This window comes from Alligator mississippiensis, chromosome 3 (genome assembly GCF_030867095.1).
Source record: "Alligator mississippiensis isolate rAllMis1 chromosome 3, rAllMis1, whole genome shotgun sequence".
In the NCBI taxonomy this organism is placed as follows: domain Eukaryota; kingdom Metazoa; phylum Chordata; order Crocodylia; family Alligatoridae; genus Alligator; species Alligator mississippiensis.
In genome coordinates this window covers 192,695,192-192,721,595 of record NC_081826.1, presented here as the reverse complement: position 1 = coordinate 192,721,595, position 26,404 = coordinate 192,695,192, and the positions used below count along the sequence as shown (strand labels likewise).

Genomic DNA, 26,404 nt, shown 5'->3' with positions numbered 1-26,404 from the left:
ATTGCTGGCAGTGGCAGCAGCAGCCAGCCACAGGTCCTTGGGGTGCTCGGGGCCTGCTGCAGGCAGAGCCCCTCTGCAGTGCATGGTGCTGCACAAGTTCTGGGGGCTACATGCGGTGCACAGAGCTAGCATGGTTCACTGGTGCATGCCTTCAGGCAGGAACAGGCCAGCTTCTGCTTCCACATGGGGGTTTCCAGCACTGCCATCAAGTCAGGCTGGCTCCTGCCTCCATGTGGTGGCCACATGGAAGCAGGAGCTGGTGTGGCTCAATGGTGTGCTGTTCCTGCTTGAAGTGTTGGGAGCTCCAAGTGGCTGCATGGAGCCAGCTCAGTCCTGCCTGAAGGTGCGGGCCAGGCTGGTTCCCTGTGCTGCACATAGTCCCTGGGACTCTGGTGGGACTGCATATCACTAGGGGGCTCTGCCTGGGGTGTTTATAGCCTCCTCTAAAGGCCTGTTGCTGGCTGTGCAGCTGCTGCTGGTAGCAGGAACTGTGTGCCGTGAGGGCCCCCCCTGCACACAGTCCCCACACATGCCATTGGGCTGGGTGGGCTCTGTGGCTGCTCCTGCCTTAGTTTCCCACCCATTTCCAAGTAGCTCTTGCAGGCTGGAACTATGCCAGCCTGCAGTGGGCTGTTTGCAAACAGAGTAACCCATGTTTTCCTCTTTAAAAGGGAAAATTTGAGTTTTGTTGTTTTTGGGGTTTTTTTCCCATGGAGGTGGGTAGAAAGAAAACCCAGGTCCTCCTGACTCTGGCTGGCTTGGAGCTGCGAATGGGGTGCCACTGTCTTCAGGACACAGGTACATCTGGCCCCTGTGCATGACTGCAAGGCAGCCTGCCTGGGCCCACGGCAGACCCTGGGTGCTCAGCAGGCTCTGGAGCAACCTTGGACAGAACCTGGGTCCAAGCCACTGCTGCCATCTATGCCCTGCTTCTGAAGCAGCATGCTGGAGCAGCAGGGGCACACGGTAGGCATAGAGACCCTCTGGCCAAGTGATAGAGCATTTCCTTGGAGGTCCTAGCCTCCACTTGCTTCTGGGCATACTCTAGAAGCGCACCCCAAGACACTTTTCTCTAGCATATTTTCTTTTGATACTGGGATTCTCTGGTATCAAACTTAGCACCCATGCTGCAATTCTGTAGCACCAGGAACATTTTTTAGTTTGTGGCTTGCCTTCTGCAGTGTCTCAAACTGCTTTAAGATGCTGCAACAGACATATGCTATTTTGTGTGGATGCATCCTAAGGGTGCAGACAGGAGTGACAATTTTTGCCTGATCTGGCCCTGGAAAGTGCTGTATAGCTGCAACCTAACACAAGTGCATGGCTACAGAGTGCTTTAAAAGGGCCTGATCCCACGACAATCTGAACCCTCATTATATTCAAAATGGAGCACCTACATTAACTTGTGTCTGTGCATGTCAGGAGCAGGTCTGGGCTGATGCAGCCCAACCCTGCTTCCAGTGCAGTTTTCAGAATGGGAGAGGGAGAAGGGAGCTGAGGGAGCTCATTCTGGGGGTTGCCCAGCTGACAAGTGTGTGTGGCAAGACTTCAGTCCACCCCCTTCTTACTCCAGTGCAGGCTGGGGAAACCCCAGAATGGTCCTTCCTCCCCTGTCTTCTTTCTCTCCCATCCTGGGATAGCACTGGGGGGCCCAGAAAGTGGGTGGGGGTAGGGCTAGGGGAAGAGGCTGCAGAGACTCAACCTCTCTTCCTGGATTATCTCCAAATTGGAGCTTGATTTTCCTCCTCCCCCCCCCCCCCTTCCTGACCCAAAAGCTAACATTTGTTGGGTTGGGAGGATCTGTCTAACTCATGGCGCTTTCTGGGAAGCACCATCCGTTAGACCCTAGAGCTGTACTTCTGTCTGCACCCTGAGAGTAGGGGTATGGGTTAAAAGGCTAGAGCCATTGCTCTTTCTGTGCTATAGACACCTCCTTGGGTGGTGACAATACCTGTTTGAAGGCACAACCAGTCTCTGGCAACTTGCTGTCTACCGTCCCCAAGATGCTGAAAGAAGACCGGTAATTGGGATAAGTTGTACATGCCTCGAACTAAAGCATCTCAAAGATTTTGGTCTCTTGCAAGTCCTGACAATGAGACTGCTTAACACATTTTAAAGCGACTAAAAGTAGTAGAGACATTTAAACTGAAATTAATGCAGTGTGGATGGATGTGTTTGGGTCTTTGGGTTTGGAGTAAAATTTGTGGCCTCTGTGTTGCCATGAACAGTCCAGCTACAGTGAGTGTTGTGGGGATAGGCAGGGGTCATTGAGTCTAGTGTATCCAAAGAGTACCCTCAGGAGTAGTAACTGCATTTCCTACCCTGGAAACAGAAGGGTGACTGTAGGGGAGGGGCTCTGTTGCACCCTTGAGTCCTACCATGTGAGTGGGGGACAGGCACCAATCCCATTAACCTTGTGCCTTTGGAATTTTTGCACTGAGCTCAGCTCATACTTGGTGTAGAGAGCCATGGTGATTGAGAGAGTGTTTGCCTCCATTTCCCATCTGTATATGGGTTTTTGTTTTTTGTGTTTTCCTGCCTAACCAATGGGCTTGAAATTTGTAGTCTGTGCAATTGATAATCCAGTGTGTGCCTGGTTTGGAGCTTGATGCCTAGTGTGTTGGTTCTGCTTATTGGAGTTAAGGCTTTTAATGGCAAAGAAAAACTTTGGGGCCTGGAAAGTCAGCAGGGAGGCTGGTTCCTCCTTTGCTTCTAGTAAAGGCTATCTTGTGTGTGACTGGGGGGAGAGAGGAGGCTTTCCTTAAGGATCAAAAGCAGGACTGAGGTTCCTGTTGTCCTCCTCAGGAAAAAGGAACAGAGGGTAGAAGTAAACAAGGCTCTTGCTGTGTCTAGGAAAGAATGGGGTAGAGGGAGGGGAAAGAGATGAGAGCATTGAAGCAAGAGAGATTTGGAACAGAAGGGATATGTTTGAAGGGATGCTTTTGAGCAGGAGACTTCAGACAATCGATGAATGCAGCTTGGGATGAACTAAATTTATGGATGAGGAAGTCTGAGATGGTTGGTACTACTCTGGTCCTTATGTTGGGTAACGTCTTCCCTCCTTCCAGGCTTCTCAGGTATAGCAAACAGTTCTCTTCTGCATCTGAATGGTGGCAGTGTTGCAGATTTAACCCCTCCTTCCCTTCCCACCCCCTGAAAAAGCTTGCTATTACTCCTGTGCCTGTAAAAGACCTGCTTTGAATTAAAATGTGATAGAGTAGGGTTGGCAAATATTACTTTTACAAAGTAAGCTGGTTTCCTCTAATAAGAAAAGGGTTGTCTAGAGTACAGCATGGCGATTTAATCTGCATTATTCTCACATGAATACATTCTTTTTATTGTTTTAAAAAAAGGCTTCACTTAAATTTGTACATATACTAAATAGAGTGCACCAGTATACTAGTGGCATATCGGATCAGCACCAATTAAAAAGAAATTAACATTATTGGCAATCAACGTTTTTGGCTGGTGTAGCCAATTTAATGTCACTGATTAAATGCTGTGTGCATGAGTGCAGTCACAGCATGCACGTGACCGAGAATGCAACCTGGAAGTGTGGAGAGCAGCCTCCTGTTGGTAAGTCGGGGAGGGGGGGGAGACTCAGCCCACAGGGTGAGGGAGCGAGTGGGACATGGGTAGACACTGCCCAGCTAGGGCAGTGAATGTGACCCTGGGAGTGGGGCAGAGCCACAGGTGACTTGTCTGGGGGGTGAGGAGTGGGGGTGGCTCCCCACCACTGCACGCATCCCTGGAGAAGGCATGAGAGGCATATACCCCTTTCTCTCTCTCTCTTCCCCCCCCCCCCCCCGATTTGTTTGTGGGGTGAAGCTGGGCTGCAGGCTCAGGGTCAGGGGCTGTGCCAGCCTCTTCCTGGCGGTGGGGCTGGGCTCTGAGTGGTTGGGGGCAGGGTGGGCAGCAGTGGCACTGGGGGGGGTCGCTATGGGGTGGACATAGAAATATGGGGGGGCACATGCCTCCCCTGGAGTTGTGCACAAAAGTGGGGACCCTCCCCCAGATGAGCTGCCTATGGCTCTTCCCTGTGCCCCACCCTGGGGTTGCATTTCATCAACCTGGCTGGGCAGCCCCTGTCTCACTCACTCCCCACAGATTTACTGACTGGATGCTGCTCTCCAAGCTGCCTGGCTGCATTCTTGTAAATTGGCTATCCGATCAGTATTGGCCAATATGGCTGGTTAATAATTGGCCATCAGTATTAGCCAAGAAAATTTGTATTGGTGCACCCCTAATGTTAAATTGGGCAGTTTTTTTATATAAAATGGTAAAGCCATACAAGTTGTGGCTCTTAAATCTAAGAACAGAAGCATTGTTGGTGACTTCACTCAATCCAGTGGAATTAACTCGGGAAGGCAGCTATCCCACCTGTGGTAGTTTGGTAAATTCCAATGTACTATTGCCTGCTCCCATACTACAGCTGTAGGCTTGTTCCCAGCATAATTTATATCAGTAAGCAAACCTGTTTTAAATTGCATCAAAACATATTAACATTGGTCCATGATCTCAGTACTCAAATAGGCATTGTGTAGCATTTAAAGGCAACCTGAATGCTCTAGCAGCATTCTCTACCCATGCAGCTCAAGCAAGTTACACGATTCTCTTTTATGTTAGTAGAGATACAGCTTTAATGAGCTGTACATCCCATTTAAGAACAAATGAAATGCTTTCTAACTTACAAAGCAAGCTTCATGGGTGCTAGACAATAGGCTGCTTATAACAGTCTTCTTTCTTTTTTTTCTTTTTTGTTTCTTCAAATCAAAGCAGCTTGAATGGTTCACTATTCAAAGCTCTATCCTTCAGCTTTGATATATTTGAGTGCATTATTCCAGTATTATCAAACTCCAAATGAACAGCTGCATAGCTTATCACAGGGACTTTTGGATCTATTAAGTTTTTCTCTTCTTGTAGTTCAGCAATTCAGAATCCAAGCATTTGGTAATTGCCCTTTTAAAATTCTTATTACCTAAGTATTGGACAGTATTAATGGAAACTAAAAGGAAGTAAAGATTGTGGCTGAATTGTATCTTGGGTATCTTTTGCTGCTGTGATAGTGGAGAGAGTAAGATGTTAATCTTGGCCCCAGTTTACAACTTGACCACTTAACAGTGGTGGAGCAGGCTATAGTGTTTTGGTTTATATATATATTTTTTTTTTCTTTGACATAGTGGAATGAATTGGATTTGTCACTGCTTTTTACTTTTAGTAAAGCATAAGCCTCCTGGAGCACAGTAGCTTTTTAGGAAGCTTTGCCCATTCAAAAAAGAACTGAGGCCTAAATCCAGACCCTATATATAAACTTCTGTTGAGATTAACTGATAGGTGGGTGCCTGCATACCTCGTCTGGATCCAACTTTTAATGATAACCCCCAGGGAATAGGATACACAGGGCCATTCTGCACTCCTAATAGTATAACTTGGGAAGAATTCAACTGAAGTTGACCCTTAATGCATCCACACTTGATTTCAGCAAAGCCAGGTCTGCCATGTCTATTTATTTATTTATTACCTCAAAGCAGGTAGTCTAAGGCAATTGACAGAGGTTCAAATAATGGGACATGATCCCTGATCTCAACAATCCCACCTTTGCCATGCCACATGTGCATGGCAGGACACACATTTCTGGGGATTGGGGACTGAACCCAGTTGTAGCATTGTTTGAACAGGAACCTTCCAGACCACCTGGGTTGAAAAAGTTCCCAGAGGGGGGAGCTGATGGACTTCCCAAGACCAGGCTTTATCCGTCTTGCCCCGGCACTTTTGAAGTGCTAGGTCGTGAGGAGCTCTGGGGACCCTCTGTGATGGTTTGGACTGTCTTGTTCCCCCACAGCATTTTAAAATGCCCTACTCCACAGCTCCAGGTGGGGCTGCAGGGCAAGACAGCAAAGGCTGCCAGGTCCAGGGGTTGAAGGTTCCCAGTCAGGGGAGCTGCCAAGCTTCCCTGTGGGGGGACCACTGGCTTACCTGCTGCCCACTTTCAACCTCAGGACTGGGGCTGTCCTGGTCCTGATGTTGGCAATTGGCTGATTGTCAGGTTGGGAGCATGCCACATATTCCATTTATGGCCTTATATGAACCAACAACAAGCATGTTGCCCGTATGTGGAATATCTTTGTGGCTGGCTTGCCACTTTTTAGTGCCATAAATTGGCTGACTGTGTGGCACTGTTACTATTTATGGCACAGTTTAAAAAAAAATAAATAAATAAAAAAATTGTGCCATAAATGTAGTGTGCCAGGGGCCTAAGTCTTTACCCCTCTGGCAATGTCTGCACCACACAATCATGCCTCCTAACTAGTTCAGAGATATTTGCATTCTATCAGGTTACAGATATGGTTTAAATTCTGTCTGCCTCAATTGTGGTTTACAGAAGCAGATGACTTGGCACTGCCTAGCTGTTATATCATGTTTCCTTTATTGAATGGGAAAAATCTAGGTAGTTGTTCCATATTGCTAATTTGGGGCTAGTGAACCTAGTGGCCATGCACAGAGTGGCAACAGTAGCTTGTGAAGGTGAAGGAGATGTACCTTAGAATGGCTTACTTGATAGCTGAGAGAGACAGATCGGGTATACTGATGGGCTTGGAGGCTCCTGGTTGTTTGCCATGCTAAGCTAGTGGTTGGAAGGCAAATGTTGCAAACAAGGGTTTCAGTGAAATGTCACTACCCTTTTTTTTTTTTTTTTTTTGTAAAGGAGGACTGGACAGCAGTAACAGTAAAATAATAGCCACAAAGGGTTTACGAATATGGTATAGTTGCTGCTTCCCTGAAACTGCAGCAGGATATCAAAGGCTATCAAAGGCTGTGACTGATTGAAAGTGACTTGTAGGGTAGTATGGCTGGCTTGTCACCATGAGTCAACTAAGCTTGCAGATTGATGTCACCTCTGATATTATTGTTGGTTTTGTAAAATGCTAGTAGGGGATTGCAGTACAGTAACTAGTTTTGATATGTTTTGAAACTCATGACTTTCAAAGATGCTTTCAAGTATCTATTTAGTTCCACTGATTTGATAAACTGTAAAAGCCAGTTTGATGCTTAACATAGTTTTATTTCCAAGTTCGTTTGATGTTAAGCGTGACTACTTTTGCATTTACTGAAGAGTGTTTTCTGAGATCTGAATGATTTAGTTTCTAATGTAGTAAAAACATTCTTATTTTCCTACTTGGATTTAAATATTAAAATTGGAGTTTGTACACAAAGTAACAACAAAGGAAGAACTTTTTATTTCCCTCTTGCTGATCATCTTTAGAAACAGGTGTTCAAATTTTTGTTCAGTTTAATTTATTCCTTTTATTTTAAGAGAAAAGAAATATATGGTCCATTGGGAGTTGCATGGACCAATATGCTAATAAAACTCATAAAAGGCTTTTTAAAACGTTTATTCAGAGTGGCATGTCTGGCTTTACAGTAGCTGTGTGGGTGGACTGTCCTTGAATTTTGTAGACTTAATTTAGTACTACACAATACCCAGTGATGGAAAACAGCTATAAATTGTCTGTGCGCAGCCATGCATTATTGATAAAGGGTTGTCTAAACTCCACAATTTCTTTATTTGATGTTGTCAGCACAACAGCTGGTTGATTTGTTTAGTGTTTCCTATTTGCCAGGAAGTGTCCCTTTTGTTTGTCAACTCTTAGATTTGGCCCAAAGTCGTTTTTTCTTCTTGTGAAGACAGGTTTCTACCATGAACATAATAGAAGTGTTTCCACAAGAAAGTTCCACTAAAAATACTGTATTTTTTTTAAGCAAACATTTACTTATGTTTTATGTTTCAAATCCAAATATTGCAGAACTAAAGCAAACAGTGAGTTGCACTATAAACAGAAGTCGGCTTCTTTGTTTAATATCAGAAATGAAAAAACAAATATAGCATAAAGTAATATGTTAACTGGATTTAAAAATTCTTTTTTCCTTTAAATTGTTTTGAAGTATAATTTTAAATAAACTCCTTTATAATAACAAACACACTTCTTAATTTTGGCATTCTTCCAAATTTCCAATAAAGTAAAATACCCGATTTTTAAATTTTATCTAGCAGTTACCCCCCTCCCCTGAATACTCTGGGTTAAGATTCCACTAAATAAACTTGCATATAAAACCACTTTTAAAACAAATCTTTGCTTGTTGAATGGCTTCTTGTATCCTCATTCAGAATGGAAATGTATAAAATAAAGCAAGTATATAAAAAAAAAAAAAAAAAAAATAGCAAAGCATCTAAAATAAAAATGATACAAGTGCTCAGTATTCACAATATACATTCAGCCAACAAGATTCTCCTTATGCTAAAATTTCTGAGACGATTAGCTTCCCTTCCAGGTTACTATTCTGACAGTGGGGGGAAAATCTGCAGTTTGCAGTAAACAAAAACTGTCTCCCTCTCTCCAAATATAAGATTTTGTCTGTGCCTGTAATCTCATTTTATCCCTCCTATATATTAAACTATAAATTATTCTTAATAAGAATTTAGGGGTTTTGGAAGTTGTTACCCTTAAAATTTGAGAAGAGAAATGAATGGTAAAATGAAAATCTGTTTATGATGCATAATGCACTGTGCATGTTTATTTAAAAACATGTCTATAGCAGTTTTTTACTCCTTAAAGGCACTGCTGAGCACTAACTCAGTATTTTTGCTTTTCAAATATTTTTTCTTCCTGATAAGAAGTCACAAAACAATTAAAACTGATTCTGTAGCTTCAGTAAGAAGTCAGGAAAAGCAAACCAGGGAAAAGACTAACATGATTGACAGAGGCTTGCTGGAGATTTACATTGAGAATTAACTCATTCTTCAAAACTTTTTTTTTCATTTTCTGATGGGAATTGTGGGGTAAATCAAACACAGTGGTTATGAATGATTAAAATGCAGAAGTTATGAATTCTTATTGACTTTGTAAATCTCTAACTCCTTCCCCTTTAATATAAAATCACTTCTCAAAGGGGTTTTGGGCTTTATTAAACCCTCAGTGTACTGAAGTAAACTATTTTAGCAGCACAGATCATTAATTTCTGTGGCAATAACTAAAGGAAACAAAGCTGGGATTGCAGATAAGCAAACATGGAAAGTTTCCTAATGGTTCTCAAATACCTGATAGCTAATGTCTGGGTATATAATGTATTATAGAACTAGTTACATCTTACATGTAGTTGCCCAATGTTGGCAACTACAGTTTCTGCATTAATAGAAGCAGAGGGATTTTAATGAACCAAGAAACATAAGTATTTGCATATTAATATGTCTATAATAGTTTTGGTCCTTGTCCCAGCAAATATGAAACTGCCTATTTTGCTTAATAAAGCAAAAAAGATTTTGGCTGCCATAATCTCTGTTGAATCTTTTGACTCAATGGAAACTGCCTAAGGGGGGAAAAAAACTAAATAGACACACCAATTTATTTCAGATTGGTCTTCTGTTTCTTAAGAGATAGACAGTCTAACTTGAAAATAGGATTTGCTCTTATTTTTATAATAGATTTTTTTTTTTTTCTTTTGAGCATATCTCTGGCTTAAGTTAGTCTTCTTACAATGAGGCTCCCACACAGATTTTAAACAAGGGACTGGAGCAATAAAAGTATAATGGGGATGCTTCTCATTTACTAATGTATCCATGGACTTCAGTGGAATTGCTTTGAATTTTCACTGTTGTAATTGAAAGGAGCTACTCAAGGCTAGTTTGCCTTCCTAAAAGGGCTTTTCAAACAGCTTATTTCTTGTGTTTAAAAAAAAAAAATAAAAATTTCCTTCCAAGTCCAAGTGGGCCAGTGGTTTTCAAAAAGACTATTTATAAACTCGGTTACAAAGCAAGCAGAATTTTAGGTCAGAAATATTATAAATCTCTTCTGTGTGGGAGAAAAGCCATACTGTGTATCAGAGTGAGGTTATATGCGTCTTTTAGATAGTCTCATCAAACTTGTCTCCAAATCTGTTTTGTAAATTTTTTTTTCTAAATCTGGAGGGAAACTTTAAAAAAATAATGTACAATACTTTTTTTCCCTGTGATTCAATGATCTCCATATTCTTTCTCAGTTTTACAAGAGGTTTTATTTAAGTTTCCACCATCTGTTTAAGTGATTTGGTCACATGACTTAATTGGATCCTTCTAATGATTACCATGAAATCTGTAGACTATCCTGAATATATACTCATTTGACTGCAACTCATGAACACTCATTTGTAGCAACACCTGGTAAGAGCAGTTCCCTGGGAACATATTAAATAGCATGTAATCAGATGACGCTCCATATAATAGCAGCATCCTCGTGGAAAAGGTATGGGGCTCGAACATATTACTACTAGCAGATATAACTTATACTACATGCTCTGTAAAAATGTGACATGGAGCTATTTTAAGTCTTAAGCTCTTCTACCCACAAAGGTTTTCTGGATTATTTTTTTTTTTAACTGTTTTTTGAAGGTTGTTGATACAAGGGCATCAGAAATGGAATGTTACCAATTTTAAAGAGAAAAAAGTTGCCATATTTACTCAAAACATCTAAGATTAGCTGATTGGGGTGGGGAAAAAACCTCAAGCTGGAGCTGCGCTGCTACCTACCCCAAGCCAGGATGGCTCGTTTAGCAGGGGAGGAGGCACACAGCCAGAGGGAACTCAGGGAAGACAACGGGGTGGGGACGACCTGCAGTCTGCCCCCTGCCCTGTGCCTGCCCCCACCTTCCCACCCAGTTGTCTCCTCTCCTGCTTACCTTGAGCTCTGGCTCTGGTACCTCCGGTCCCCCACCCAACCCAGCTAAGAGATGCTACTGCTGTTTTCCTGGGCTGGGCTAAGGCAGGGCCCTCGGTCACTGTTGCTGCTGAGTGCCCTAGAGGAGCAGAACTGCAGCAGAAGGTAAAGAGGGAGGGGTGAACAGGGATTGGGGGGGGGCAAATGAGTGGAAGGGTAAGGCTGCAGGCGGTGGGCAGGCATGGGGAGGGCAGGCATGGGGGGGGACAAGGGGCAGGGGTCTGGCCCTTTGCCCCCTGCTGCTGCTTTTCTACCACAGCATGGCAGGGGAGACAGGGGAGGGGAAATGATGAATTTAATACAACCCCAATAATTGGATTCATAGTGGTTGTCGATTTGGGTAAATATGAATTTTGTTTGTTTTTGTTTTTTAAGTTTTGGATCTTGTGGGCTGGATTGGGCCCAAGGCAGACTCCATTTCCCAGCAGCCCCTGACTGCCTTGCTATAGCTGGTTTCCATCAAGACCCCAGCTCCAGTAGGGCCATGACAGCACAGGGCCCAGGTTTTAATGGAGACCAGCCCCAGCAGCTCTGGCACACAGCTGGCCTGGGATCTTGCAGCAGTGACAGTGTGGTCCAGGGCCAGGGTAGAGCTGTGATCCGCTGCCCACATACCCCAAGCAGGGGCATGCAAGGAGCAGATTGTGGCCCTCTGCCCTGGATCCAGACCATGCTGTCAGCACTGCAAGATCCCAGCCCTGGCCCCAGAGCAGCTCCCTGCACAGCTGCTCACCCTGCCAGCGCTGCTGGGGTTGGTCTGCATGGAAACCCTGGCCCTGTGCTGTCATGGCGCTGCTGCTGTTGGGGTCTCCATGAAAACTAGCTGCAGCAACATATGCAGGGGCTGATGGGAACTGGCTGGATCCACCATTTTTCCTATGCCTGTTCTAGAGGGATAACGAATGTGTTTGATTTCTGGGAAATCCTCCCTTTCCATTCCCTTGCCTAATTCAAAAAAAGTTGCAAGATCCTGCATCTTAAGCTTGCCTATTTGGGAAGGATAGATGGTGCTTATCTTGGTCCAATTAAAATTTATGGGGGAAATAAGGTAGCAGTTGAAGTGAAGACATTCAACTCTTCATTTTGTGTGGCTTTGTTGCTATCCAAAACTTGTTGCTCTGTCAGTTTTCTTAAGTTTTCTGTTTCTCCTGAAATAATGCAGAATGGTATCCAACGGGTTGTGGAATATCACCAGATAAAACACTGCAAATGCAGGGAAGCATGGAGAAAATCCTAACACCACAATATGCTGTAGAAGAATTGGTACAGGGGTCTACCACTGTTTCACAGTGTGGCTTTGAAGAAAACAGTTCACTTATTGTTTGGTTCATTGTTTCAATTCCTGCTCCCAATAGAGAAGATCTGTTAAACTAACCTCACCAGGCAAACCGTCTGTAGAGCACTTCTAAGCATGTAAGTTGCCTTAGTAAACATGTAAATATTAAGTATTTTACAAATGTGTATATCTTAATTTGAGAGGCAAAAATTCTTGTATTGCACAGGTTATAGAGTTGGGAGAGCTGCTGGTGGACAAACTTTTGGGAATCGGGTGCCCTTTCTCAGGTCACTTTGCAATGTACTAAATAATAAAAAAAAATCCTCTCAGGATGAAGTTCTTTTGCAGTTTAAAGAGGCTTTCAAAAATTGGCTCTCTTGTTAGCTCTTCTTTTCATTTTATCATTTAAACCCAGTGCTCTAGTTTTTGACATTACTTGTCTAAAGGGTTTTTAGACTGTAATGATAGTTTTGCACACTTTGTGTACAGTTGGAAAGGCCAGAACATAGTTGGGAGCACTCAGTATGCCAAGAACTTTATTCTTGATGTACTTTAATTTCCAAGTCCATACAGTTTTGAGAACCACAGAGTGAACTAGTTCATATATCATCTGGCTTTCAGTACTACATGTAGATCTTGGAATAGACCTGCATCCTACACATGACCAGTGTGTGGGGTGATGAGTTTAATGCCCCTGTAGTACACCATACACATGTACTTTTTAAAGAGGCATAATGCATAAGGCAGATGCATAATGAAGCATAACAGACCTTTAAGATGTCAGATCAACCTATAATTTATGATTATTGAAATACAAGATTATTGGAGGGAAGAAGGTAGTGTATTGAACATTTGTCTGAAAAATGACTTAAAATGCCAAGAGCAGAGGCTAGGTTGAGCACAAGCTGAACAGATTAGTGCAACTGGAGGCTGAAAGCTTAAGCTTTTCTTTTAAAGATGAGAAAAATGAAAACTGTCTACCTGAAACCCAGTTACTTGGCAGGGGGAAAGCACAAGTCTCAAAAGTAATCTCTGATTTATTACAGGAATCATTTGCAACCAAAATGCCTACCTCCCCAAGATATTTCTGGCAGTTCTTATGGCTTTTTGCAATTGCAGCTTACATACTTCAAAACTCCCTGTGTGCCCTGCCCCCCAATTCCTATGTAGAGGTTCTGCATGAACACAATGGGCAAAGTGACCTGAATGGCTGAGGAAATTGAAAATGGACAACTGGAAAAAATGGGGATTTATCTGATGCTGATTAATTCGACTTATGACTTGAGTTACTAAAAATAAGTTAAAACAGTATCAGAAAGCAACTAAGGTGACTGTGTGCCTCTTCAGATGGGAGTTACTTTTTGTATCAACAGATCAAAAGTAATAGACTTTAGTAAAAGTTTAATTGCCTTAAGAGATTCAATTTAATAAAAACTTGCCGTCTGTCTGAATGCTAGTTTTAGTTTAAAATAATGGCAACAGCCCATGTCTTTCTGTTCATGTCTTCGGTGAAAAACAGGGAGATAAATAACTTGGTTTGATTAGTCACTTGTTTCTAAATCCAAACTTAAGTGTTTTGTAGTCTTTGAGTCTTTCATAGTGATGTTATGAAAGATAGTCATTCTCTAATGCATTTGTTTGCTTCCTTAGACTCCTGACTAATCCAGGCATGTTTAGCCTGGGGATATTATTTTGGGTGTGAACCTTAGTAAGAGTTGCATGCTAAATCATATAGGTGTCAATAAATTTGAGAATGCGCAAAAAAAAAAAAATAAATAAATAAATGAGGGCATCTATTTTACTGTACAGCCTGAACACTTGTTTTGAAATAGATATGTAGCCTTAACCTAAACTTTCTTGGTAGGGGTAAAAAAATATGAAGATTGTCAAAATATTTTAGACTTGTATCATCTCCACTGTGGGTGCTTCAGTAAGGTCTTCTGACTGAATACCTGCATTGTATTATGGTCTTACTGTAGAGTTGACACACCATACTTTGGCAATGTTTCTTTTTTGGAACAGTTGGAAGCAGTGATCCTAAAGCAGATTAACAAATAAGTAGCAAGATTGGATGTTTATAAAACAGTGTCAGTACATCCCACATCATACAGTAATGCAGAAAAACTTAGAAATTATATTTGTATTTGTGATGGTGAAAAATCTTGGGGTTTTATAAACCCTCCTTCCCCTTGCTAGTTTATTTCAGCTGAGACCACCTCAGTCACCTGTGAGCTGTCATGGTCACGACCATAAGGAAAATACTGGCCACTCTTAGTTTTACATTTCTCAGTGGTTGGTTGGGTGAGTAATTTTCAGTGGATGTAGTTCAACAAATAGATTTTTTTTTTAAAAGTATACTTGTCATGAATATGGACTTCAGACTTATTCTTAATGAGCAAATATCAGAGAAGCAGGACAACTTTGATTTGAGTGGTAATAATGTAGTTTTGTTTTTGTTATACAATAAGTTTTAGTCACTGGAGTGACTAAACCGTCCCCCCTCCTTTTTTTTCCTGTTATTTTTGGCTGCAGGTAAGGGAAGAGGGGAAGCAAGTGCCACTAACTCTTTGGGTTCTGGGGCCTCTCTGGAGCACTTCTGGAAGCCACTAAGATTAATGCCACTGTCACAGGGGCTTTGGCACTTGCTGCAGTGAATCCTGTGGGCTAAATCTGGCACATGGAGGTGGGTAGTGAGAAGCCCCAGGAGCCAGATGACCTGCCTCCACAAGTTGGATCCAGCCCACAGGCCATTTGTTTGCTACCCCTGATTTTTATAACACATGCCTTTCAAAATAAATTGAATTGACAGATCGAGATGGGATTGTTTGAAGGGAATGTCAAAAAACAATTTGTGATTTAATGGAAAAGTAGGGGAGCATCTGGCCTCTACACTTCCTTGGGCATTTCTCTAAGGCATGTGTATTGAGAAGCACAGCCCTATCTCATTTTGACTTCCAATTAGTTAATGATTACAAGTATTAATGGCACTTGTGCCTAATACAATCCAGGCAGTAAAACCTCATTAAAGATAGGTCAACTGAAGGACCCTAGGGCGGAGAAGGGGGAGAAATATGTGACTAGGGCTGCATCTACATGTATGCTTTAATTTGCATTAAAGCGTCACTATAAAGCCATGCTATTTAATTACTGCACATTAAAATAGGCTAGCACATATTAAGCATCACTGAAAAAACTGTGCTCTTTAGTTAATGCACATTAAGACAGGAAAACGTGTGTTTTCCTAGTACATCACAGAGGAGGTACTAGAATTTTAATGTGCATTAACTAAAGTGTGTTAGTGCACATATAGACGCATCCTAGGAGATTGCAGACTACCAGAATTGGCAGTGTAGCTCCTAGCTGTTGTTCAGCAGGACTCCAGAACCCAGGGAGTCTGGATTTAGCCCACATAGTCTAAGGAGTTTGACAACACTTTCTAAAGCATAGGTTTGTATAGTCATCTCATCTTGTAACAGGATTTGGTTCTGTGCAGACACAAATTGAACCAAACTTTGTAATAGCAAAGGTAATCTGTGCACATGTTGAGTAGTAATGATGCAATGTAAGTTTGGTGGGTGGGCCTGGGTTTGGTTTTAAGTTTTTTACAGGGGTTGGGAGTCAACAACAAGGTCCAAGCTGCTGCTGCTGCTTTTCCTTGTGCTGGCACAGTGAAAGCACCTGCTGCCATTTTTCCCTGCTTCTTCATGGAGAGTGTCCACAGCTGACACTCATCCTGACGATGGCAGGGGAAAACAACTGCTGTGGAAGCCCTCTCCTGTTCCAGGGAGAGTTACTGGCTACAGATGCTTCCTTGTGTGACTGCAGAAAAATGGTGGCAGTGGGTGTCTTTCCATTGCTGCCACTAGGAAAAGCAACAGTGGCAGCTGGGCTCTCTCCCACCTGCTTCTGACCTGGAACTGAATCAATCTGGTGGCTGAACCCCCACATCCATGGGCTAGATGAAATGGCCCTGCAGGCTGGTTATGGCTATGGTCTGTAGGCTGCTGACCCCTGGTGTAGATTCAGTCTTTGTCAGTCAAAGCAAAGTACTATCCAGAGGACAGAGGTTTAGGGAAAAGCCCTCAAGTTACTTGATCAGATAATACAGCTGTCTTGGAATAGTAGTTAGACTATCCTGTAATCTTAGGAGAAGGCCCAGAGTTTCTGTTTAGGTAGTGGTGGCTTCATTTTCTAGCAGCTGAATCTGCTTTTCTTAGTTGCTGTTTCAATTTGACTCCATAAGATTTTTTTGGTATATAGCCAGGCAGAAAGGAGACTCGCACAAAATATAAAATTAAAAAAGGAATGATAAGAGTTTGGTTTTTTGCATCTTTGTATATGCCTCTCTGACACTATGGTGTACACTAGAAGTGACCTGGAATGCTTTAAACCTTGCCTTGACTGTGTTGCGAGTGCTTTATATTGTGTGTTATTTGCTTAGTGTTTGAAGGAACCAAGTCCAAAAAGCCGAACAAACTTCAGAAAATGCGGTAAGCTGGATTTCGGGGAAGACTTGCAAGATATGAAGCAGAGTGCTTGGATCCAGGCTAGGTGGTGAACTTTTAAAATTAGCCTAACTTGATTTCTAGGAAGCATTAGGAATTTAAAGTTAAACAAACATTTGGTAGGGGAAACCCCATTTTAACAGAATGGTCAAACTTTCCTTTTTTCTGAAAGTCTGCAATTCAGGAAGATGGCTACTTCCAGTACTATCAGGCATGTCAGGTACCTCTGTCTCTTCTGTGCACCTATGTTTTATTTTAAAATTGCAGAAAGTTCCTGCAGATTTTGAAAATTTCTCTGATGTTGATGATTATTTCAGGGCAATAGCTGGGAATCACATTTTATTGTAACAAAATCTAATGCTATATCTTAGCTCTGTCTGTTGGTTTTGTAAAGCATGCATAAGCTTGAAAAGCAAACCGTTGCTTCTGTTGTACATTGCTGATTTGCTTTCTTTCATTCAGTTAAACTGCATCTGTCACTTCAGTAAACACTAAATAGTAGTCTGGTAACCCTGGAATTTAATAGAAGACTGAAGTATAAGGAAACTCGTGATTCTGTCATGAGCCTCGCAACAATTCCCTGAAAGAAGATAATTATTTTATAAGCTATTGTGTAGGTTTTTAGCAAAGGCTATCTTTTCCCCCCTCTCAAGTGACAATCTTAGCTCCAATATGCTTACATTTACCTGTATTGTCCATTAGGTGGCTCAGCACCTTGGAGTTGAGCATCCTTTTGTAATGCATGAATGTGAAGGTGTATTTTTTTTAAAAGGCATCAGCTTTGTTTGTGACTACTTAGGTTTTAGTAACAAAATAGGTTGGGTGAGATGGAAAGGCTGAACCTAATTGGACCAGATCTTCAAAAGATCTTTAATTTAAAAGCTCTTAATGGAAATTTTTGAATACTAATAAGCACTTATAAATATCTAGCCTCAAATCTCAGGTTAGCTTAAATTTATTTCCTGTCACTGAGAATGTGAATTGCAGTATTATTGTGTATAGTGCAACTAGTGATGCTAGGAAGAGCTGCCATAATAAATGTAGCATGGAGTAGGGTAGTGGGACTAGTCATTTGGCCAGTGTGCCACCCTAATCCCCTTCCTCTGCCTGATCTCCTGCTCTTCGTTTTGCTTCCTGTCCAATTTGTCACTGTTCTGTCTCTTCCCTTCCTGATCTGCTGCGTGCCCTACACAGGTTGCTTTTGTCATACGTTGGCCAACACTGGATAAGGGCTTCCTTTGTGAAGTTAACAGAGATGTCTGTCATTGCAAAACTGTCTCTCCTTAAATAAATTCTCCCGCTCAGTATGCCTATTTGAAACCTGAATGGAGGCACTGCTGCCTTCCTTGAATGTGTAGGCAGATGGACCAGCTGTTCTGGGTAAAGTAAATGATTGCAATTCAATTCAACAGGGAATGAATGTGGGAGCATAACAACAGCTCAAGTCAATATAAACTATTTTACTTTTCATCCTGAGGTTTTATCCAATGTTGCTGGGTTCATCTGAAAAGATTCTCCCTAAGGAATGTTTTAAAACTTGGAGGCAAATAAAAATGACCCTCTAGAATTAACTAAATTGGGGTCATCAGCATCCCCTGCAATACTCCTTGTAAGGGGAGAATAAGCATAACAGATGTGTATTGTCCTCTCCTCGATACTGGGAGATAAGGTTCAACCTGAAGCTTAAACTTTCCAGTGGCAGTCCCCTTTCAAACTGTTCAGCATGAGCCACTAACTGCAGAAATCCTGGAGATGTTGCTTTTAGCACAAAACTTCGAAAGATTGGAGGGTCTTGCTGCAAATACAGAAGTTTGGGGGGGGGGACACTAAAGGTTCTGAAATGTCCCTAGGGTCTGGAAAAGGAATGGGGAGCTAGAGAGGTGAATAAGCAATTTCAAAGTAGTGTTGCAGCAAAACAGTTTAGTGTATTGTTGTACTCCAGAGATTCAAAAGATTCTACAGTATCTATCTACCATGTAAAATTTCACATGAGCATTCATGTGAAATTTCCACAGCATTAGCTATATACTGTCACAACCTTTATATGATGCTGTTTAAAATAACTGAATGATTCTAGACAACTTGTGTAGTCTTGGTTATGGCTTGTGTGTGAGAGGAAGAATGTGAGTATATTTGGTTACCTAACTTAATTCATCATGACTGTTTTTGCAATTCATTTCACTGAATATAATGTTAGCTCACTGATGCTCTTGAAAGCATTTTCATGCAACTTTCCTGATGATAGGAGCTTAAACTGGAGACTTAAAACATAACCTAAAAATGGAAAACTTTGGGGCTGACAGTCTAGAGGGACTGGTGGGAAGTCCAAACATGAAGAAGACTTTAACTCTTTTTGTGTGAGATGTGATCGTCTCTTCAAAAAAAAAAAAAAAAAATCTTATGCTTGCCACAGAATTAGTGAAGACAGGTATCTGATATCATAGTTTGCCCAAAAAGTAAAGTGATTGAGCTTAGCAAATCCTTGTGCTGTCCATGTACAGGATAAGTGTGTGTGTGTGTGTGTGCTTGCTAACATTTTGCTATATGCAAGTTCTGGTGCATACTTTGCAAGTCTGAATGGAGCAGAAGTAGAACTCAGTATTTTAATAGGTCCCCATCCTGCCTGCTGGATCCCTTTGCTTCTGTTTCCTTTTTTTCCTTCTGGTTCTACATTTTGTATTTATGCACCAGAGGACATCTGGCCATCAGAATGCTAAAGCATGTAAGACTTGGCTGCAGGATTTCAGGACCCTGGCTTGTTTTAGGCTCTTCATAATAAAATTCCAAAAGGCAGTAGGAGGAGAAGCATTTGCTGGGAAGGTTTCTTGAGTCTATTGCATCACCATTGTTAGAAAGATTTTCTTTACAAGAAAAGGGAGTGGATAGCCCCTGGAACTTATTTAGCAATCAGTCAAGAGTAAACTTTTTAGCCTAGGGCTAACATTTGGGGACTGTCCAGACTAGCCTTCGCAAATATGTTGATGACTTTGGGTTAACTGGCAGTTTTTTTCAGCTATAGCTTTTCATTGGAAACAGCCTAATTTAGAGGCACTTTGATTCTGAAGGGTGTGTGCACTAGAATGAGGAGGAACATGTGTGTATTTGATTACTTAACTTCCTTTGTCATGAATAGGATCAAGTTGTGATGTATATTTAATCTATAGTAGTATTACATCAAAGCAGGCATCATTCTTTAGAATAATTCTTTACTTCTTTCTAACACCCATTCTTCAAATTCTATTATGCATCTTTGAGGAAGATAATTTTCAACACTAATTTGAAATGGAACTAATAAGCAACCAGAATTTTTGGTCAAAGATCTTTCCTTAATAAACATGTCAAGCAGATGTAACAATGTTCAATGCTACCTTTACTGTAACATTTTGTTTCTTTCAACATGTTCTGCTCAGGAGCAGGTAACCCCAGCACTCTTTCCTGCCCAAAGCAAGGGGTTGGACTCGATCTAATAAGTCTCTTCCGACCCTAGAAATCTAAATCTATGTCTTTCTCCACTGGCAAGATCAGTCTGTCCATGTGACAAGATTATGGAAGCCTCTTTTGAATAATTTATGTTGGTATGTGTGTGTTACCTGCTGTAAAGTACCAGATATGGTCATATTGCTTGTGCTGACAGGTCATCAAATAAACAACCTTGTCTTCTGTTGTCTCACATTTTTGCACATAATTGGATTGTTATGTATGCTGCTCCACTCGGCAAGATTCATTAATGCATTTCCCCTTGAGGTGTTCAATACACTCCTTAATTTTCATGTCATACTTTTTATCCAAGAGCCTCTAAGCAATGTGTAATCTGTTGGGTGGGGTGTCACCTGGTCATAAAGCCTGAACAGTTTCTGTTCTGAACAAATCTAAGGAAAAAATTTATTGCTTTTATGTATCAAACAATTTACTTTTCTAGCATTTGCCTCCCAGACTGTACACAGGACTAGCAGTTTTGGCCTAAATGGAAGTGGGTTACTTGCAATTCATAGTCTAACAATCTTGTACTAGATTGAAACAAAAATAATAATCACTAGCAATATTTGACAAATCCTTTTGTGACTGTTAAATGCAAATAGATTAATTTTAAATAAATTATTATAAATAGTTTAGGGATTCTATATGAATTGGATAGAATCACTTTAAATTTCAGTGCCCCCTAGTGGGCTTTCTGAGCTATTAATGCAGAAGCCACAAGAACATAATTTGTGTGTGTAGCCAGGCTTTGTCTGTTTGTATGTCATAAATAAAAAGTATGTGCGTACATGCAGATGTCGGAACAGAGGATACAGCCAAGTTTGAATTGAGAATGGGAATTCTGCATTGTTTCTATCTGTGCAAAACAGCCCTCTGAGGCTGATCTGAATTGTAACTCTGCAACTGTCCACCAACAGAGTGGTGGAAAAAATAGCTACACACTATGCCAATGTATACCTTCTGTAGAAAAGGTGAAATTTGCAGTCCTGATGAGATTGTGCTGAGTTCAGTGGTACCATTTTTTTGCATCTGCTAGAGCAGTGGCTCTTGACCAGCAGGCTGTGGAGCTCCCATGGGTAGGGCATAAAGTGGGGGTGGACTTGCTTAATGCCACTCCTGTGTCCCACAGTGCCAGTCAGTGTCTTGTTGAGATTCTGTCTTCTGCCTCTCTAATGGGAAACAGAGCTTGCCAGTATGGCTTTGTAGGTCGCCTAATTAGCCCAAGTGCAGCACTGTAGGGCTGCAGCTATCCAGCTTTTTGTTTCAGAGCTAGTGCATGAACTGCTAGCTTCTTGTTTCTGCAGTACTCCTGGCAAGAGGGCCACAAGAAGTAAGCTGTGGGGCTGGTATTAGGTTAGAGGGGAAAGGTGCTCTGTGAACGTAAGAGGGAAGCGGGCTACTGGGCTATGCAGGTTTTGGAAATAGATACCGAGGAGTGAATACTGTGATGTCTAGACCAGGATGTTCAGCCACTGGCCTTCAGGCCATATTTGCCCATGGAGCCATTTCATCTGGTCTGCTGGGTTCTCCATGGGTCAGAAGATTCGGCAATGGGAGAGCCAGTGGCAGCATTCATTGCAGCTCCCTTGCTAAACTTCTAGAATTGTGGGGATCGCAGGGGCCAGATAGCATGGCCCTGCGCACTAGACTAGTGGTGCTGGGCCTGATCTGAGTGCTGACTGCCCCGCAAGGCATATAGCCTGCAGGTTGGCTCCATGTCACTAATTTGGCTCACAGGGCTGAAAGTTTGAGCACCACTTACCTAAGTTAAAAAAACAGGAAAACTGCAATTTCCTAATTTGCCTACTAATCCAAGTGGGGTATCACTAATCAGGTGGGAAGAGTGGAAAGGAAGGTATACAGGTGACACACAGATCATATCCCTGTTGATTTTTTTGTAGGATTCATTCACTTGCCTCTCTAAAGTATCTCTGAACTGTTTAAGTCTTTAAGAGGCCACCCTGTCTGGCCTTTTGCTCCATTTAAGACAACTAGCTACCTTTCTTTAACTCATTCATTAATGTGCATATAGATACGTGGTGGTTTAATTTTGTAACTGGGCAAAAAAATGGATTCGCATTATCTGGGGCTATTTTCTATAAAATTGCCCTAAACTTCCATCCCTCTCTTCCCTTCCCCTGCCCCTCCAGGTGAAGTACAGATGACAGCTATACAGGCCATGGGGAAAAAAGGAGATATTATACAGAACAACTGTTATCAAGCCTTGCAATGTTAAATGAACAAGTGACGTTATGAATAAGCAGACCAGTAACTCTCAACTTCAAAGTCTACTGAGAGCCCCCAACCTGACAGGAGGCACTAGCAAGGGTATGGTGATATGTTAATCAGTGTTTACTTTACTTTTCTCTTTTTTTAAAAGCAGTTTAGGATTAAGATATTGACTGTGTCCTTCTTTATCAGAATGTGAGTGCCCTTGGAAATGTTCTCCTTCACCCCTTCAGCAGGGAAACTTCATTTGCAGATGCTGTTTGTGACTCTGCTATGTGTATAAATATACTATTTAAATAAGCAAGCCCATTTGCAGTGCTAGCTATATATATATATAAAATAAATAAATAAATAAAATTGCATCCTTCTCTAGTCCATGCTGATAGTGCAAAAAGCAATATGGCTTCATAGGTTGCTGAATCTTCAGACTTGTTTGGGTTTTCTCAAGGTGTGTGGCTTAGTGTGGGCACTTTGCCACAGGGTGCCTTGCCTAGATATTGAAGCGCATTATCTACAAACAAGTCCTGTCCTGGGGTTCTCCCACGCAGCCCAGCAGAGCTGGCAGAGCACTTCCATGCTTTGATATTTAGGCAGCAGTTGTGGATAAGTTTGGACATGTATCTGTGGAGGTGGGGTAGATAGCTTGTATGTACTATGATCTGAAACGCCTCTCCAAGTAATTGGGCAACCCTGAGCAAGGACAGAGTATGACAGGGCTTTCATAGAATCATAGTAAGTTAGGGTTGAAAGGGACCTCAAGAAGTCATCTAGTCCAACCCCCTGCTCAAAGCAGGACCATCCCCAACTAGTTCATCCCAGCCAAAGCTTTGTTCATCTGGGTTTTGAAAACCTCCAAGGATGGAGCTTCTACCACCTCTCTGGGCAACCTGTTCCAGTGTTTCACTACCCTCCTAGTGAGATGATTCTTTCTAATATCTAACCTATACTTCCCTTGCTACAACTTGAGACCATTGCTCCTTGTTTTGTCATCTGCAACCACTGAGAACAGCCTAGCTCCATTCTCTTTCAAACTGCCCCCCCTTTCACATAGCTGAATGCTGCTGTCAAGTCCCCTCTGTTTCTTCATCTCTAGACTAAATTCTAGTTCCCTTAGTCTTTCCTCAAGTCATGTTCCCCAGCCCCCTCACCATTTTTGTTGGCTCCTGCTGGACTCTCCAACTTGTCTACATCCTTTTTATAGTGGGGGGGGGCCCCAAAACCGAACACGGTACTCCAGTGCTGAATAGAGGGGAATAATTGCTTCCCTTGACCTACTGGCAACACACCTACTAATACGGCTGCTCATACCATTACATTGCTAGCTTCCTGATGAGAGTGGAGGCTAGTGCTTCCTGAACTTGCGTTGATGTTGCTTGTTACTAACATTCAGTTGTGCCACCAGCAGTGTTTAAAAGATTTGGTCAAAGTGTCTCCCCATTTGCTACCCAACTGCTTAGCTTTCAGCCTCTGAGCTTCTATATCACAACATCACTGTTCTGCCATCACCACAACCTTTTACAAAACATTAGATAAATTTTTAACTTGCGGTGCAGGAAAAAAATGGCTTAAAGGACCTTTAAAAGGCCCGAGTCCAATACTAGTATATCCCTCTTTTCCTTTGCAGGTCACCTTTTTAAGTATAAATTTGGCAGCATGCAGTTTCAGATAAGTATTCCTTGATACAAAAGGTACCTTTTAAGTACCAACTGCCTGTTTCTGCAAGCTGTGATCAAGTGGTTACTATTGTAAGCTGGCTCCAGTTTGCCTGAGACAGTGCAACAGAATGATTTTATAGATAAAAGGAGGGTCTGATAAATGCACAGATGGGTAACCTCTCATGACATTATGCAGGAGGCTGAAAAGATTTTTATTTATTTATTTATTTATTTATTTATTTAGTTTTGTCACAACTACTAGAGTGTAGTCAATAGTGACTCCTGTCAGGAGGCTAGCAGTATAATCTCAATAACCTTTCTCACTGGGAATGGCATCCTGTCAACCCAGCTTGCCTTTTAGTAGACTGGGGAGGGCTGGCAAGAGTGTGACTGTCAGTAACAGGCCCTCTCAGTTATACATGCAACAATTTTATTGCTAAAGAAAAAAGTAGTAATAAATATAAATGACTTCTGGCTTGCAAAGCTACAGTGCTACCTTTTTCACTTATGCCAAAGGTACGAGTGACAGTAAGTGACAACTTTGTGGTCTTGTTTACAATGTTTCTTGTAATAATTCCAACTGTCTTCAAAGTAAGCTCTCATTGCCAAATGGAAAAAGCCTTTCTTCCCCTCCTTCCCACCCCAGCCCCCTTTTTTAAAAATATTTTTGTATTTATTTTTCTTGAACCTGATAGGAAGTGGCAGAGACTGCCCATGGAATCTGCTGGGACATGCCCTCATGAACTTTTAAACAGAAACAAACACAAATTTTAGGTGACACCTGAAAGCATCAAACCACAGAATCGGGAGTGTGCACAACAACTATATATGGGGTTCTGTGACTTCTTTTCAAAAGCTTTGAAGCAGTTGGCACTCCAAAGCTAGCTGGAGTCTGATTTCCTCTCCTCCCACTTTTAGATTGTGCCATACAGCAAAAAATGTGGCGTTTTAAACAACTTGGCAATGCACAGGTTCCTGACCAAGCCATCCCTGTTGTCTTAATGCCTTCTCCTTTTCTACATCTTTAATAAATTAAACCTGCCTGTATGGTTAAACAAAATAACTCTCCGTACCATCCTGGTGCATTGGCAGAGGCTATTATAGCTTCCTGTTCTTGCAGTCTGTAGATCAGCATGTCTGTAAACTCCTAATAGAGGTTAACGTGGTTCTAAATTCATGTGAATTATTTTAAATGGGTAATTTCAGAGTCCTTCTGGATGAAAGGCACATGGGCAAGCATGCACACTTATCCACTCACTCCCATTAGTAGGAGAAACTACAAACAATACAGAGGGTACTTCAGCTATAGCTGAGAGAGAGGCACTTAGGTGAAATGCAAATGCTTGTTTAATAGTACAGCAAGCATATAAATATTTTTAAGAATAGAAAATGGTCACTTTAGATGACTGAAACTTAAGGGGTTTTAAGTAGGAAAAATATGGGGCACTTGTACATTTGCTTGCATAGCTCCAGGTGCTTTTAAAAGAGTCCAGTGCTGCGGTTCATACATTTATGTAAATTGCAAAATATGCATCAGTGTTGAGAAAATGGTAGCAGCGCTGTTTTGAACTAAAACACAAATTCAAAAGCACGCTGCCACCATTTTGTCAGTGCTGATGCGCGCTTTGCCATTTATATAAATGTTTGCACCACAGAGCCGGGGACATCACTTTGCATGCAGAGCAGACTCGGAGATCTGGCGGGTTGGAGCAGACGAATCTATGTGTATAAATGCCCATTGTCTGCCAAAATCAGGTCACAGACTCGATTAATTTGTATGGACCACAAATAGTCCAAAAATGTGTTTTTAATATCCTAATGTTGCACTGAAGATTCAGAACAGTGTGGACTAAAAAAGCTTGCTGTTATGGTCTGAATGACCAGCACAATTTCTTTGGCAACAGACTTTCCTTAGAGTCCAGAAACTGTCAGCCCTTGTTGTTTTTATCTGACAGCAATCACAGCCAGAAGTACTTTGGCTTCAGTCCCAACATAATGATTGATGTAATACATAAATAATAATTTTGTCTTAACATTTGCCACCCTTTTGGGGTGAGGTTGCATTTTTTTCCCTTGGGGCTGACACTTGCTGAATGGATTTCATTCTGTTCCCAGACACACCTTGTCAGTATAACTGGTATTATTAAAAGGAGAAAATTCTTGTTTCTACCGCCATAATTAAGTAAACAACTTTTTTTTTTCCCTTCTATTTTTGCTTTTCCTTCCACGGTTTTTCACTTCATCTTTCTGCAGAGGTATAAGAATGAGGTTTATGGATTATAGCTGCTCAGTAGAATTGTTGGAGATGTTTTGATTTTCCTTCCCCCTTATCTGGTGTCTTTTTTTTCTCCCTTTTTTTAAAGAATAACTTTTTCACTAGATGGCAGTATGGAGAGTTTACTCTGAGTAAACCAAGTTCTGGAACTCTACTGAGTGGCCTAATACCTCTTAGAATCATGAAAAAGAAGTCTTCTAGTCCAAATGTTTGTTTATGGCAGGATCATCCCTATCTAA

General features: G+C 41.7%; 1 protein-coding gene across 2 annotated transcripts in view; it reads left to right on the top strand.

Moving 5' to 3' along the window:
- KANK1 (KN motif and ankyrin repeat domains 1) overlaps positions 1–26,404 on the top strand; it is a 194,162-nt gene that overhangs the window by 60,064 nt on the left and 107,694 nt on the right. Inside the window, exon 1 of one of the 2 annotated variants that reach the window (XM_019478104.2) lies at positions 22,246–22,334. The exons of the other annotated variant lie outside the window; for it this stretch is intronic. The gene's annotated coding sequence lies outside the window, so the exon portion shown is untranslated. Of the gene's footprint in view, positions 1–22,245; positions 22,335–26,404 lie in introns of those variants that run through there. 2 annotated transcript variants of the gene reach the window in all.